A 16,185-nucleotide genomic window follows, 5' to 3' on the forward strand; every position below is an offset into this window, starting at 1 on the left:
ATATATTTCCATATGTGTGAATACCCTATATACAAATTTTCTAATTTGTAGATAAAAAATTTGTAGAGTGCATAGGTTGAGAATTGTTCTCTCTATCTCTCACACACACACATTCTAACTTTTAATGATATAATAGATTATGCTAGATATATTTCGATATTTCTGAATACCCTATATATAAAAATTTGTTGAATGTATAGGTTGAGAACTGTTCCCTCTCTCTCTCTCTCTCTCTCTCGCTCACACACACACACATTCTCACTTTTATAGATATAATAGAAAGATTATCCTAGATATATTTCTATTTGTATGAATACTCTATATACAAATTTTAAAATCTGTAGATAAAGAATTTGTTGAGTATATGGGTTGAGAATTGTTCTCTCTCTCTCTCTCTCTCTCTCTCTCACACACACACACATTCTCACTTTTATAGATATAATAGATTATGCTAGATATATTTCCATATGTCTGAATACCCTATATACAAATTTTCAAATCTGTAGATAAAAAATTTTTTGAGTATATAGGTTGAGAATTGTTCTCTCTCTCTCTATCACACACATTCTCACTTTTATAGATATAATAGACAGATTATGCCAGATATATTGAAATATGTCTGAATGCCCAATATACAAATTTTGAAATCTGTAGATAAAAAATTTGTTGTATACATAGGTTGACAATTGTCCTCTCTCTCACACACACACACATTCTCACTTTTATACATATAATAGATAGATTATGCTAGATATATTTCTATATGTCTGAACACCCTATATACAAATGTTCAAATCTGTGGATAAAAAATTTGTTGAATGTATAGGTTGAGAATTTTTATCTCTCTCTTTTTCTCTCTCTCTCTCTCGCTATCTCACACACACGCATTCTCACTTTTATAGATAAAATAGATAGATTATGCTAGATATATATACCATATGTCTGAATACCCTATATACAAAGTTTCAAATCTGTAGATAAAAAATTTGTTGAATATATAGGTTTAGAATTGTTCTCTCTCTCTCTCTCTCTCACACACACATTCTAACTTTTGTAGTTATAATAGATAATGCTAGATATATTTCCATATGTCTGAATACCCTATATACAAATTTTCTAAACTGTAGGTAAAAAATTTGTTGAGTATGTAGGTTAAGAATTGTTCTCTCTCTCTCTCACACACACACACACACACAAGTTCTCACTTTTATAGATATAATAGATAGATTATGCTAGATATATTTCTATATGTCTGCCTACCCTATATACAAATTTCCAAATCTGTGCCCAAAAATGTGTGGAATATATAGGTTGAGAATTGTTCTCTCTCTCTCTCTCTCACACATATTCTCACTTTTATAGGTTATATAGGTTGAGAATTTTTTGCTCTTTCCATCACTCACATTCACACTTTTATAGATATAATACATAGATTATGCCAGATATATTTACATATGTCTGAATACCCAATATACACATTTTCAAATCTGTAGATAAAAAATTAGTTGAATATATAGGTTGAGAATTGTTCTCTCTCTCTCTCTTTCTCTCTCTCTCACACACACATTCTCACTTTTATAGATATAATAGATAGATTATGCTAGATATATTTCCATACGTCTTAATACCCTATATCCAAATTTTCTAATATGTAGATAAAAAATTTGTTGAATATATAGGGTGAGAATTTTCCTTCCTCTCTTTCTCTCTCTCTCTTTCTCACACACACACAAGCTGAAAATTGTTCTCTCTCTCTCTCTGACTCTCTCTCTCTCTCACACACACACACATGGTCATTTTATAGATATAATAGATAGGTTATGCTAGATATATTTCTATATGTCTGAATACCCTATATACAAATTTTTAAATCTGTAGATAAAAAATTTGTTGAGTATATAGGTTGAGAATTGTTCTTTCTCTCTCTCTCACACACACATTCTCACTTTTATAGATATAATAGATTATGCTAGATATATTTCCAAATGTCTGAATACCCTATATACAAATTTTCAAATCTGTAAAGATAGAATTTGTTGAATATATAGGTTGAGAATTGTTCTCTCTCTCTCTCTTTCACACACATTCTCACTTTTATAGATATAATAGATAGATTATGCTAGATATATTTCCTTATGTCTGAATACCCTATATACAAATTATCAAATCTGCAGATACAAAATTTGTTGAGTATATAGGTTGAGAATTGTTCTCTCTCTCTCTCTCTCTCTCACTCACTCACTCACTCACTCACACACACATTCTACCTTTTATAGATATAATAGATTATGCTAGATATATTTCCATATGTCTGAATACCCTGTATACAAATTTTCAGATCTGTACATAAAAATTAGTTGAATATATAGGTTGAGAATTGTTCTCTCTCTCTCTCTCTCGCAACCTTACACACACAACCACACGCAAACATTCTGACTTTTATAGATATAATAGATCGATTATGCTAGATATATTTCCATATGTCTGAATACCCAATATACAAATTTTCAAATCTGTAGGTATAAAATTTGTTGAATATATAGGTTGAGAATTGTTCTCTCTCTCTCACACACTCACATTCTCATTTTTATAGATATAATGTATAGATTATGCTAGATATATTTCTATATGTCTGAATACCCTATATACAAAGTTTAAAATCCGTAGATAAAAATACGTTGAGTATATAGGTTGAGAATTGTTCTCTCTCTCTCTTACGCACACACACACACACACACACCCACACACACACACACACACATTTTCACTTTTATAGATATAATAGATAGATTATGCTAGATATATTTCCATATGTCTGAATACCCTATATACAAATTTTCAGATCTGTACATAAAAATTAGTTGAATATATAGGTTGAGAATTGTTCTCTCTCTCTCTCTTCTCTCTCTCTCTTTCACACACATTCTCACTTTTCTAGATATAATAGATAGATTATGCTAGATATATTTCCATATGTCTGAATACCCTATATACAAATTTTCTAATCGGTAGATAAAAAATTTGTTGAATATATAGGGTGAGAATTGTACTTACTCTCTCTCTCTCTCTCTCACGCACACATTCTCACTTTTATGGATATAATAGATAGATTATGCTGGATATATTTCCATATGTCTGAATACCCTATATACAAATGGTCAAATCTGTAGATAACAAATTTATTGAATAGATAGGTTGAGAATTTTTCTCTCTCTCTCTCTCGCAACCTTACACACACAACCACACGCAAACATTCTGACTTTTATAGATATAATAGATCGATTATGCTAGATATATTTCCATATGTCTGAATACCCAATATACAAATTTTCAAATCTGTAGGTAAAAAATTTGTTAAATATATAGGTTGAGAATTGTTCTCTCTCTCTCACACACTCACATTCTCACTTTTATAGATATAATGTATAGATTATGCTAGATATATTTCTATATGTCTGAATACCCTATATACAAAGTTTAAAATCCGTAGATAAAAATACGTTGAGTATATAGGTTGAGAATTGTTCTCTCTCTCTCTTACGCACACACACACACACACACACACACACACACACACACACACACACATTTTCACTTTTATAGATATAATAGATAGATTATGCTAGATATATTTCCATATGTCTGAATACCCTATATACAAATTTTCAAATCTGTAGATAAAAAATGTATTGAATATATAGGTTGAGAATTGTTGTCTCTCTCTCTCTCTCTCTCTCTCTCTGGCTCTGAATACCCTATATACAAACTTTCAAATCTGTAGATAAAAAATTTGTTGAGTATATAGGTTGAGAATTGTTCTCTCTCTCTCACACGAAACTGTGCGCTCGGCTTCTTCCCCCCCTTCCCACCCCAAATGCTTGGGAAACTGTGCACTGTTTTTGTTGGTTTTCAAGCTGCCTCTTCCCCCCCCACACACACACACAGTTTAACAGTAGTAGGAGGTCAAGAGAAAGAGGGTGAGAGAGAGAGAAGAGTAAGTTGGTGAGAGAGAGAGAGAGAAAAGAGAAAGAGGGTGTTGGTTTTATATTTTTATTATTGTCTAATATTTTGAAAGCTGAATTTCTAATAAAATGTGCATCTATAGGAGATAATGCCTGGGAATGTGTTCCTCCCCCCCACAGTTTAACAGTGGTGTGACGTCAAGAGAAAGAGGGTGAGAGAGAGGGAAGAGTAAGTGGGTGAGAGAGAGAAAGAGAGAGAAAAAAAAAGAAAGACGGTGTTGGTTTTGTGAAAAAAGTTGTTATTTACAATTGTTCGCATTCTTGGCCTTTTGGTCAAGATCAAAGTGTAGTATCTGTTCTTCAGATGCTGCACTTCTATTTCTTGTTCTCTTTCGGTGGAGGAGAAATCCTCCACGACTGAGACAATTTTTATTTTTGTACCTTTTCTCCACGTTAAAAAACGACCCTGGTGTCTAACTCTGTCCCGTGGGGAGGCATAGTAAATAGGTACAATTGTTCGCCATTAGTGGATGTTGACGTCACGTCACGTGACATGACTAAGCGTTTTTTTTTTTTAGTATGAATAACATTTTTTGTTTTAATTATAAAGTCTACACTTAATTTTATAGAAAATGATGTATATATAATAGAAAAAAAAATTACTGGTTTTGTTGGATTCAAGTGGATCCCCCCCCCTCCAGTTTAAGAGATAGCAGGTCACGTGGTAATATACAAAATGGCTAGCGTAAATATAAAGATCGGTTTTTTTATCGACGAATATTTTGAAAGCTGAATTTTTTTTTATTCCTGTACATTTTTTCCTGATATTTTTCGTTAAAACTCTTGTATAAATACTATTTTTAACCAGTTAAATACGTTGGAGACATTGTCATGGAGTTTAATAATCTCTAGAACAAAGCAGAAGAGAAATTACAAAAGTATCGGTAAAACAAAGTGTTTGTTTACATTTGTTCGCCATTACTGGATGTTGACGTCACGTCACGTGACATGACTAAGCGTTTTTGGATTATGTAATATTAACATTAAAATGACAGGTTTTTTTGGGGGCCCCCCTAGGAGAGAAATGATCAGTTCACCCCCTTTTAATGGTCCGTTTGGTGTGGAATTTCGATATTTGTCATGCGGGTGATCAAGGTTCAATATGATACATAATTTGTCAACTTTGGTTGTGTCTGTCAAAAGTTTGAGCTGACGTCACGTCACGTGACACGTATTGAATAACGTTAAAATGACAGGTTTTTTGGGGGGCCCCCCTAGGAGAAAAACGATCAGTTGACCCCTTTCTACTGGTCCGTTTGACGTGAAATTTCGATATTTGTCATCCGGGTGATCAAGGTGCAATATGATACCAAATTTGTCAACTCTGGTTCCGTCTTTCAAAAGTTTTAGCGTTACAAACAAACATACATACATACATACATACACACCGATTTTTGCCTTTTATATATATAGACTAGCAGGGCTACCCGGCGTTGCTCGGGACCGTATAAACAATGAAAAAAACAAAAGCAGATATTGAATATATGTTTTATTCTTAGGGGAGAGGAATCTTTCATCTCTATGTATTATTTGTTTTATCTACCCTAGGACTGGTATTGTTCATGTTTTATCCCTAGCGTAGGTAATTTACAGCATGTATATGAAATTGTTTTACCTTAGGGAGAAGAGAACAGGTAATATACAACATAATGTGTCTATATTACATCCCTGGCAAAGCCTAGAAACCAGCTAGAACATGTATTTCAGTCAATCTTTATTACATCCTGGGCTATGCCGGGAAACCAGCTAATCTCTATTTAGTGACTTGACCACCAAAATACCTCCCTAAGTGTGTCCTTTCTTTTGAACTTATTAGATATAGGTATCTAGAAATTTGTGTGAAATTTTGTTGAATGCATTGTTCACTATGATTTTCTTATTGTTCTACACAATATCAACTGTAGCGAAATAACACAGTAAACTTAGTGTAGTGTTAGAATAAAGAGCAAAGGAAAAAATTAGAATCATATTCTGTAATTGCAAATCTAAATTTGCTAGCGTGTACCAGTATTTGCCAGGTTGTGGAAATTTGGAATTTATAACATATGTAGTGGCCTTTTCCTAGATACCTATTTTTATAATTGTTTCAGTACATTGCTACAAAATGTGACATTTGTTGGCGTTTGTAAAAAAAATCATGAATGTGCTTATATTCCAAAAAAGAAAATATCAGTGCACAGTATTGAAAGTGTTTGAGATTCAAAAGTCTGTAACATTTCTACTAACTTCATAAGATGTCATGTGAGAAACTTAATTGAATATCAAGACATTATCTGAAGCGTTTTTATTTTGGTGTAACGTATGTGTTTACAGTGAACCTTAACTTTTAATAAACAGATTGGTATGCAATGACATAGGCTAGGAATCTTAGACAAAATATATATAAATTGGAAAAATGTGTGAACAAATGAAAAAAAAATGATCCGCTCTACTTGATGACATCAAGCACAGTAATATTTTAGTGAAGAAAATATGAAATTGATGTTCAGTGATTAGTTTGGATGAATGAGAAAATGTAATTGTTTGATGCGTAAAAATAACTCATTTGCTGTATTTAATATTAAGCAGCAAAATATAGTGATTTGAATATTTAGGAAAACATCAACCCAGATTATGTAAAAAAAAAGAGATGAAATTAGAAAATATATATTTTATGCTTATGAGTTTTGCCAATTAAAATTTTGTGGCAGAAATTGGGTGATTACCATGCAATTTTATTTTGGTAAAATTCTTAAATTATTTCAATGTTTATTATAATTTCTAATTAGTGACTTGTTATCATCAAAATCCGCCCCAAAGAGTGTCCTTTCTTTTATTAGGTATCAGAATAGATATCCAGATTTCTACTTCTATACAAATGTGATATTGTAGTACAGTAAATGTCAAATTGTTTTTCAAGTATTAGTTTGTAACGTTTGTACTGACTTCATCAGATGTCATGTAAGGAACTGAATTCTATTTAAGACTTTATCTGAAGTGTTTTTATTTTGGTAGATCATGTGTGAGTACACTGTAGTAATTGCGCTGATAGCATGTTAACTACAAATGACAAAAGATAAATCAATTTCTGATTCAGCTACACAATATAAACTAAAGGAAATCAAATTTGCAAAATAAAAGAAAAATGTAGTTATGGGTTAGTTTGGAGTTAGAATAAAAAGCCAACAAAACAGTTAGTTTATATTGTGTAGACTGTTTAATTAACTTTGTTCATTTCTGATAGTATTGAGAGTGGTCAATGAAAACCTTAATTTCTGACAAAATACTGTAATTTTCTTAGATACCCATTCGTAAAAAGTACCTTTTTTGTGAAAAAAAAAAAAACACTCCCCAGATCACCTTCACCACCTAAAACACAAAAACAAAAATATCTTTATTCTTCAAATATTGTGGTTGACTGGAGGGCGGGCTGAGCACTCCCAAAAAGGTAGGAGCCAGGGAACTTCTCCTCCCAGAAAGGGGGCCCGGGAAGGCTTCCCTGTCCCCATATTTTTTTTTTTTTTGTGTGTAAGGTTGATCTCTTTCCGAATGGAGTAAGCGGAACCGACAGGGGGGGGGGTCAATCAACCATACAAAAGGATATCTATCTCTTAGTTGAAAGAGGGAAGGTCTCCCTGTCCTCCCATACCCCTTCTGAGAGAAGTTTCCCCAGCTCTCAGCTTTGGGGGGGGGGGTAGGAGGGCTTAGCCCGCCCTCAAGGCAAATAGTTTGACTGTCTGCCTTATATAAAAAGGCGATTTTAGCTGGTCAGGTGGTATGACCTGCATTGACTATTTTTCCTCCACCTGTTGACCTTCCTTAATATTTATTTTTATTAATAAACACATTTTATTTTAATATTAATATTTATTTGTAATAATAAACACATTATATTATTTTAAATATTAATATTTATTTTTAATAATAAACACATATTATTTTAAATATTAATATTTATTTATAATAATAAACACATTTTATTCTACTTTAAATATTAATATTTATTTTTAATAATAAAAACAATTTTATTTGAATATTAATATGTATTTTTAATAATAAACACATTTTTATTTTAATATTAATATTTATTTTTAATAATGAACACATTTTATTATTTTAAATATTATTATTTATTTTTAATAATAAACACATTTTATGTTATTTTTAATATTAATACTTATTGTTAATAATAAACACCTTTTATTATTGTAAATGTTAATATTAATTTTTAATAATAAACACATGTTATTTTATTTTAAATATTAATATTTACTTTTAATAATAAACACATGTTATTATTTTAAATATTAATATTTATTGTTAATAATAAGCACATTTTATAATTTTAAATAGTAATATTTATATTCATTAATAAACACATTTTATTTTATATTAAATATTAATATTTATTGTTATTAATGAACACATATTTTAAATATTAATAATTATTTGTAATACTAACTCATTTTATTATTGTAAATGTTAATATTTATTTTTAATAATTATTGTTATTTAATAATAATATCTTCTTTTTTTTACTGTTTATGTCTAACTTTTATCGACTTTTTCTTTTTTAATAGCATATTCTTTAAATGAATAGAAAAATTATTTCCCAACTTTTAGACCCCGGTTATTTGGATGATAGTCGATAAAAGTGATTAAAAGAGAGATTCATGAACATTAACGTTGTCATATAAAAAGAAAATGCTAATAAGAAGTGTTTTTAATCAATGTAACATATTTATTCAACTCTGTCATATATTTGTTTGATGACAACTTTTTCGAATCTGTGTACAGTAAAAACGATATACTTACATAGGATTTTGAAAGCATTTAAACTGTCGAAGAGTTTTATTATAAATAAAAGAGTTTAGCTTGTTGAAATTAATGGACTTTTTTGTTGTATTTATTAACTGTTTTATTCTTTTTATCAAACAAAAATAGAATTTTTATAATGACATATTATGGACTGTTTTTCGAACATCGAAATTTTAAAATTAGTTTTATTTAAAAAAAAAAAAAGACTCGCCATTAGTGGACGGTCAAAAGACAAATATATAACAAATAAATGTTATCAAAGGCAAGATAAGCTACTTTTCTATCCAACTGGATATATTTTTTGTGTTTTTATTCAATGTAACATATTTATTCAGCTCGAAAAACATACAGTGTTTAGCGATGTATTCGAAAAATGTACATGGGGGGGGGGGTTCGTGAATTTAAAAAAAAAACGATAGTCTAAAATATTATTTTCGATTTATTGGAAAGAACATAAAATTTCACATTGACCCTGAAAATATCGTAAAAATAGAATCAATAGAAAAATTTTGATAGATTTTAAAATGTAAAAAATTGTAAAATATTGAGTTCGGAAAATTCATTACTTTTTTAAAAAAAAAATATTTGGGTTTGTATTATTGTACACGTAGATTCAAAAAAGTTGTCAAAAGACAAATATATAACAAATAAATGTTATCAAAGGCATCTGGATATATTTTTTGTGTTTTTATTCAATGTAACATGTTTATTCAGCTCGAAAAACATACAGTATTTACCGATGTATTCGAAAAATGCCACCCGTTGTTTACAAAGGAAGTGACGGTTTCTTTTTAAAAACAATGTTTACAAAATGTCTAAGCCCGTTTATCTTGACAACTTCCGGTTTTGCCGCCGGCCGGCTGCGAATAGCATAAATAAATAACTGTTGCCAGAATTTAACGAATTTTTATTTTTTAATAGCATTTTCTTAAAACGAATAGAAAAATAATTTCCCATGAAAAAAAAAAAGAAAATGCTATTTAATATAATAAAAATTACTGAGATAAAAATATAAAAAATACGTACGTAACATCAGAAACACACCGACTTGTTTTAAAGAGAAAGTGTGTGTGTGTGTGAGAGAGAGAGAGAGAGAGAGAGAGAGGGAAGAGAAAGCGGTGTATAGTGAATTTTGTTCCTTTTCGAAGCAGCACAAAAATCAAGTGTTTCCATAGTAACCAAACCGGTGCATAGTGAAGTTGGGAATTAGATTCGCCACTAGTGGACGTTGACGTCACGTCACGTGACATGACTAAGCGTTTTTAAACGAATAGAAAAATAGAAAGAGGGTGATAGAGAAAGTGACCGTATAAACAATGAAAAAACAAAAGCAGATATTGAATATATGTTTTATTCTTAGGGGAGAGGAATCTTTCATCTCTATGTGATTATTTGTTTTATCTACCCTAGGACTGGTATTGTTCATGTTTTATCCCTAGCGTAGGTAATTTACAGCATGTATATGAAATTGTTTTACCTTAGGGAGAAGAGAACAGGTAATATACAACATAATGTGTCTATATTACATCCCTGGCAACGCCTAGAAACCAGCTAGAACATGTATTTCAGTCAATCTTTATTATATCCTGGGCTATGCCGGGAAACCAGCTAATCTCTTTTTAGTGACTTGACCACCAAAATACCTCCCTAAGTGTGTCCTTTCTTTTGAACTTATTAGATATAGGTATCTAGAAATGTGTGTGAAATTTTGTTGAATGCATTGTTCACTATGATTTTCTTATTGTTCTACACAATATCAACTGTAGCGAAATAACACAGTAAACTTAGTGTAGTGTTAGAATAAAGAGCAAAGGAAAAAATTAGAATCATATTTTGTAATTGCAAATCTAAATTTGCTAGCATGTACCAGTATTTGCCAGGTTGTGGAAATTTGGAACTTATAACATATGTAGTGGCCTTTTCCTAGATACCTATTGCTAAAAATTATACTTTCATTTTGTTAGAAAAATCTCTCTTCAGATGCCGTGCATCATTCAAAATAAAAACAAATATTTTTATAATTGTTTCAGTATATTGCTACACAATGTGAAAGTTTTTAACGTTTGTAAAAAAAATCATGAATGTGCTTATATTGCAAAAAAGAAAATATCAGTGCACAGTATTGAAAGTGTTTGAGATTCAAAAGTCTGTAACATTTCTACTAACTTCATAAGATGTCATGTGAGAAACTGAATTGAATATCAAGACATTATCTGAAGCGTTTTTATTTTGGTGTAACATATGTGTTTACAGTGAACCTTAACTTTTAATAAACAGATTGGTATGCAATGACATAGGCTAAGAATCTTTAAAATATATATAAATTGGAAAAATGTGTGAACAAATGAAAAAAAAATGATCCGCTCCACTTGATGACATCAAGCACAGTAATATTTTAGTGAAGAAAATATGAAATTGATGTTCAGTGATTAGTTTGGATGAATGAGAAAATGTAATTGTTTGATGCATAAAAATAACTCAGTTGCTGTATTTGATATTAAGCAGCAAAATATAGTGATTTGAATATTTGGGAAAACATCAAACCAGATTATGTAAAAAGAAAAAAAAAAGATGAAATTAGAAAATATATATTTTATGTTTATGAGTTCTGCCAATCAAAATTTTGTGGCAGAAATTGGGTGATTACCATGCAATTTTATTTTGGTAAAATTCTTAAATTATTAGAATGTTTATTATAATTTCTAATTAGTGACTTGTTATAATCAAAATCCGCCCTAAAGAGTGTTCTTTCTTTTATTAGGTATCAGAGTAGGTATCAAGATTTCTACTTCTATACAAATGTGATATTTCAGATCTGTACATAAAAAATTTGTTGAATATATAGGTTGAGAATTGTTCTGTGTCGCTCTCTCTCACACACACACGCATTCTCACTTTTATAGATATAATAGATAGATTACTCTAGATATATTTCCATATGTCTGAATACCCTATATACAAATTTTCAAATCTGTAGATAAAAAAATTTGTTGAGTATATAGGTTGAAAATTGTTCTCTCTCTCTCACACACACATTCTCAATTTTAGAGATATAATAGATAGATTATGCTAGATATATTTCCATATGTCTGAATACCCTATATACAAATTTTCTAATCTGTAGATCAAATATTTGTTGAATATATAGGTTGAAAATTGTTCGTACTCTCTCTCTCTCTCTCTCTCTCTGGCTACCTCACACACACATTCTAACTTTTATAGATATAATAGATAGATTATGCTAGATATATTTCCATATGTGTGAATACCCTATATACAAATTTTCTAATTTGTAGATAAAAAATTTGTAGAGTGCATAGGTTGAGAATTGTTCTCTCTATCTCTCACACACACACATTCTAACTTTTAAAGATATAATAGATTATGCTAGATATATTTCGATATTTCTGAATACCCTATATATAAAAATTTGTTGAATGTATAGGTTGAGAACTGTTCTCTCTCTCTCTCTCTCTCTCTCTCGCTCACACACACACACATTCTCACTTTTATAGATATAATAGAAAGATTATCCTAGATATATTTCTATTTGTATGAATACTCTATATACAAATTATAAAATCTGTAGATAAAGAATTTGTTGAGTATATGGGTTGAGAATTGTTCTCTCTCTCTCTCTCTCTCACACACACACACATTCTCACTTTTATAGATATAATAGATTATGCTAGATATATTTCCATATGTCTGAATACCCTATATACAAATTTTCAAATCTGTAGATAAAAAATTTGTTGAGTATATAGGTTGAGAATTGTTCTCTCTCTCTCTATCACACACATTCTCACTTTTATAGATATAATAGACAGATTATGCCAGATATATTAAAATATGTCTGAATGCCCAATATACAAATTTTGAAATCTGTAGATAAAAAATTTGTTGTATACATAGGTTGACAATTGTCCTCTCTCTCACACACACACACATTCTCACTTTTATACATATAATAGATAGATTATGCTAGATATATTTCTATATGTCTGAACACCCTATATACAAATGTTCAAATCTGTGGATAAAAAATTTGTTGAATGTATAGGTTGAGAATTTTTATCTCTCTCTTTTTCTCTCTCTCTCTCTCGCTATCTCACACACACGCATTCTCACTTTTATAGATAAAATAGATAGATTATGCTAGATATATTTCCATATGTCTGAATACCCTATATACAAAGTTTCAAATCTGTAGATAAAAAATTTGTTGAATATATAGGTTTAGAATTGTTCTCTCTCTCTCTCACACACACATTCTATATTATATATATATAATATTTGTTTTTATTTTGAATGATGCAGGGCATCTGAAGAGAGATTTTTCTAACAAAATGAAAGTATAATTTTTAGCAATAGGTATCTAGGAAAAGGCCACTACATATGTTATAATGTGAAAGTTTTTAACGTTTGTAAAAAAAATCATGAATGTGCTTATATTGCAAAAAAGAAAATATCAGTGCACAGTATTGAAAGTGTTTGAGATTCAAAAGTCTGTAACATTTCTACTAACTTCATAAGATGTCATGTGAGAAACTGAATTGAATATCAAGACATTATCTGAAGCGTTTTTATTTTGGTGTAACATATGTGTTTACAGTGAACCTTAACTTTTAATAAACAGATTGGTATGCAATGACATAGGCTAAGAATCTTTAAAATATATATAAATTGGAAAAATGTGTGAACAAATGAAAAAAAAATGATCCGCTCCACTTGATGACATCAAGCACAGTAATATTTTAGTGAAGAAAATATGAAATTGATGTTCAGTGATTAGTTTGGATGAATGAGAAAATGTAATTGTTTGATGCATAAAAATAACTCAGTTGCTGTATTTGATATTAAGCAGCAAAATATAGTGATTTGAATATTTGGGAAAACATCAAACCAGATTATGTAAAAAGAAAAAAAAAAGATGAAATTAGAAAATATATATTTTATGTTTATGAGTTCTGCCAATCAAAATTTTGTGGCAGAAATTGGGTGATTACCATGCAATTTTATTTTGGTAAAATTCTTAAATTATTAGAATGTTTATTATAATTTCTAATTAGTGACTTGTTATAATCAAAATCCGCCCTAAAGAGTGTCCTTTCTTTTATTAGGTATCAGAGTAGGTATCAAGATTTCTACTTCTATACAAATGTGATATTTCAGATCTGTACATAAAAAATTTGTTGAATATATAGGTTGAGAATTGTTCTGTGTCGCTCTCTCTCACACACACACGCATTCTCACTTTTATAGATATAATAGATAGATTACTCTAGATATATTTCCATATGTCTGAATACCCTATATACAAATTTTCAAATCTGTAGATAAAAAAATTTGTTGAGTATATAGGTTGAAAATTGTTCTCTCTCTCTCACACACACATTCTCAATTTTAGAGATATAATAGATAGATTATGCTAGATATATTTCCATATGTCTGAATACCCTATATACAAATTTTCTAATCTGTAGATCAAATATTTGTTGAATATATAGGTTGAAAATTGTTCGTACTCTCTCTCTCTCTCTCTGGCTACCTCACACACACATTCTAACTTTTATAGATATAATAGATAGATTATGCTAGATATATTTCCATATGTGTGAATACCCTATATACAAATTTTCTAATTTGTAGATAAAAAATTTGTAGAGTGCATAGGTTGAGAATTGTTCTCTCTATCTCTCACACACACACACACATTCTAACTTTTAAAGATATAATAGATTATGCTAGATATATTTCGATATTTCTGAATACCCTATATATAAAAATTTGTTGAATGTATAGGTTGAGAACTGTTCTCTCTCTCTCTCTCTCTCTCTCTCTCTCTCGCTCACACACACACACATTCTCACTTTTATAGATATAATAGAAAGATTATCCTAGATATATTTCTATTTGTATGAATACTCTATATACAAATTTTAAAATCTGTAGATAAAGAATTTGTTGAGTATATGGGTTGAGAATTGTTCTCTCTCTCTCTCTCTCTCTCTCTCTCACACACACACACACACATTCTCACTTTTATAGATATAATAGATTATGCTAGATATATTTCCATATGTCTGAATACCCTATATACAAATTTTCAAATCTGTAGATAAAAAATTTGTTGAGTATATAGGTTGAGAATTGTTCTCTCTCTCTCTATCACACACATTCTCACTTTTATAGATATAATAGACAGATTATGCCAGATATATTAAAATATGTCTGAATGCCCAATATACAAATTTTGAAATCTGTAGATAAAAAATTTGTTGTATACATAGGTTGACAATTGTCCTCTCTCTCACACACACACACATTCTCACTTTTATACATATAATAGATAGATTATGCTAGATATATTTCTATATGTCTGAACACCCTATATACAAATGTTCAAATCTGTGGATAAAAAATTTGTTGAATGTATAGGTTGAGAATTTTTATCTCTCTCTTTTTCTCTCTCTCTCTCTCGCTATCTCACACACACGCATTCTCACTTTTATAGATAAAATAGATAGATTATGCTAGATATATTTCCATATGTCTGAATACCCTATATACAAAGTTTCAAATCTGTAGATAAAAAATTTGTTGAATATATAGGTTTAGAATTGTTCTCTCTCTCTCTCACACACACATTCTAACTTTTGTAGTTATAATAGATAGATTATGCTAGATATATTTCCATATGTCTGAATACCCTATATACAAATTTTCTAAACTGTAGGTAAAAAAATTGTTGAGTATGTAGGTTAAGAATTGTTCTCTCTCTCTCTCACACACACACACACACAAGTTCTCACTTTTATAGATATAATAGATAGATTATGCTAGATATATTTCTATATGTCTGCCTACCCTATATACAAATTTCCAAATCTGTGCCCAAAAATGTGTGGAATATATAGGTTGAGAATTGTTCTCTCTCTCTCTCTCTCACACATATTCTCACTTTTATAGGTTATATAGGTTGAGAATTTTTTGCTCTTTCCATCACTCACATTCACACTTTTATAGATATAATACATAGATTATGCCAGATATATTTACATATGTCTGAATACCCAATATACACATTTTCAAATCTGTAGATAAAAAATTAGTTGAATATATAGGTTGAGAATTGTTCTCTCTCTCTCTCTTTCTCTCTCTCTCACACACACATTCTCACTTTTATAGATATAATAGATAGATTATGCTAGATATATTTCCATACGTCTGAATACCCTATATCCAAATTTTCTAATATGTAGATAAAAAATTTGTTGAATATATAGGGTGAGAATTTTCCTTCCTCTCTTTCTCTCTCTCTCTTTCTCACACACACACAAGCTGAAAATTGTTCTCTCTCTCT

The 16,185-nt window shown here is 29.8% G+C and overlaps 1 pseudogene; it reads left to right on the forward strand.

Annotated features, from left to right (window-relative positions):
• Window positions 1-4,274: 4,274 nt before the first annotated feature.
• Window positions 4,275-4,408, forward strand: LOC145249187 (U2 spliceosomal RNA; annotated as a pseudogene).
• Window positions 4,409-16,185: the final 11,777 nt, after the last annotated feature.

This window comes from Euprymna scolopes, chromosome 27 (genome assembly GCF_053919585.1).
Source record: "Euprymna scolopes isolate OS-2025 chromosome 27, ASM5391958v1, whole genome shotgun sequence".
NCBI classification, from domain to species: Eukaryota; Metazoa; Mollusca; class Cephalopoda; order Sepiida; family Sepiolidae; genus Euprymna; species Euprymna scolopes.